Here is a 2421-nt window from a genome sequence, read left to right on the forward strand (position 1 = left end):
GATAATAAATGTGTTTAAACGATAATTTTACATCTCTCTGTTCCGAGTGGATTAAGAGTTTAAATAGCTATTCTTTCCCCTTTTTTCCCCAACTTGCAACCTAACAGATTCCTGTTTTGTGTTATTTTATAAATATGTCCAAATTTAAAAATGTGTGAGAAATCCACAATTTTCTGTTTATTAAGTCAGTGTAATTCAGCAGGCACAATAAATTTTATAATCAATTTCTTTGGTGAATTCCTATTGGCTACGTATTCATTATTACCTAATAATTAATAAACTAGAAGCACTCGGAGAGTGCAAACCTCCGCCAAGACCAATTTCCCCCTTCCTTTAATGGAGTTAATGCGCAATGACGCCAGAACACACACACACACACACACACACTTTACGGCCCTGCCCATCAGCTGGTCCCACGGACATTTACAGGCTGCACCCAACGCTGTGACAAGTTATGACGGATGTCTCTGTCTACATACAGACAGAGGCACAGACAAAACTGAGGGCATTAAGATCAGGACTAAATCTGTTAATAAGTCACCAGATCCACATGGCTCGGTTTTGTTGCGCAGCGCTCAGCTGACGATGCGCGCATATTCGCAAGCTGGAGGCTGGAGTTTCTCTACTTGACGTTTATGTTGGTGAAGTATTCTCCAAAGGCAGTACAGTTCATAACTTGTACAATGATGTGAAAATTAGAACAAATTCTTGATAATAAGTTAATAAATTATTTAAATGGGGAGCAGTGCGCACAACCCGTGTGGAGGACAATCGGAGGGTTTACGCAAATTCTCCAGCTCTGGGTCTTGCTGTGATCATAAACCTGCTCGACACGTGCAAAAAACATTTTGGCTCTGATCTGATCCCATCCAGGTTGACCAAATCAGCTTAAAAATAAAATAAGAATGTTGTATTTTGTGCCACATCTCTGGCCCAAACCTGGGCGCAACCATTCGATCTCCAGATGCACGCTGATGGGTTGTGGAGAAGGGGGAAAAAAAGGAGCCCATGGTTCTTTACATGTCCGGTCCAAATGCTCACCTATTTTTGGCTCAGAGCAACTTTTGCTGACAGAGTTGACAAAAAATTGCGCTGTCATTATTTTCGCTGTCCAGCTGGAGTTTGCTGCTGAGATGTGATGACAGGTCGCTTTGGAGAAAATGCTGCCAGATGAGGAAATGTGTCATTTCCCCATCAAAATAAAGTTTGCTGTTAACTATATTACTTAAACCGTTTGCTTTACTCACCATCTATTGCGTAAAAAGACTGTGTTCCAGCGCAAGTTTCTGACCCNTTTTTTAAAGTTTGGAGCCGGAACCTTTGCATTTGCGACACATTTTCTAACACGCCCGTAAATCGGATGCACAAGCGACATCCGCAAACAACAATGATGGGTGGCAAAGTCACTTCTCTTGGCCCACTGAGGGACACCTTTAGCTTTAAAAAACATTCTAATGGGACTTTCAAAAAGACTACTGTAGTATGCAAGTTGTGCAAAAAGGAGTTTGCTTATCACCAAAGCCACTCAAGACTAAAATACCATCTGCAAAACATGTCGCAGCAAACACAGCTCTCTCCACAGCTGTCGGCGTCCCCAACAGCGGTACAAATAGGCTGGTTAATAAATAATGCAGCTATACTGCTCCTTTAATGAGTCCACCACCCACAAGCTAACCTCTCTCATAAATTGTGTCACTAAAGTTAACCAGTGGCTGTCTGACAATTTGCTGCTCTTAAACCTCAGCAAGACAGAGACCTTGATCCTGGTCCCTGAAAATAAAATCCCTAAGATAAAAGYACATCTTGGCTCCTTGAGTTCAACTGTTCAGCAGAATGTGCGCAACCCGGGAGTAAATCTTGAATCAGATCTGTCTCTAGAAAAACACATAAGAATCTGGTTTCCACTTGCTACGTTCAGCTTCATAATATCTCTAAACTCCTGCCCATGCTGTCCACTTCAGACTTGGAAATGGTAATTCATGCCTTCATTTCTAGCCGCATAGACTATTGTAACAGCTTGTTCACCTGCCTAAACCAGAAACAGTTAAATCGCCTTCAGCTTGTCCAAAACTCGGCAGCAAGACTCCTAACCCGAACCTCCAAATTCACCCACATCTCCCCGATCTTAGCAGAACGTCACTGGGTTCCGGTTCAATTCAGAATGCGGTTCAAATTCCTGGTCCTCACTTTCAGAACTCTCCATGGCCAAGCACCTGAATACATTAATAGTCTCATTTCGCCTTACAACCCCAGAAGGGACCTCCGCTCACAGGATCAACATCTCCTTATGGTTCCCCTCACTCACTTTAAGATCCGCGGTGACCGTGCCTTCTCCTCTGTGGCCCCCAGGCTCTGGAATGAACTCCATGTAAATCTGCGCTCCCTTGACAACATTGTCTCCTTCAAGAAACACCTAAAAAC

This window comes from Austrofundulus limnaeus, unplaced genomic scaffold (assembly GCF_001266775.1).
Source record: "Austrofundulus limnaeus strain Quisiro unplaced genomic scaffold, Austrofundulus_limnaeus-1.0 Scaffold181, whole genome shotgun sequence".
NCBI classification, from domain to species: Eukaryota; Metazoa; Chordata; class Actinopteri; order Cyprinodontiformes; family Rivulidae; genus Austrofundulus; species Austrofundulus limnaeus.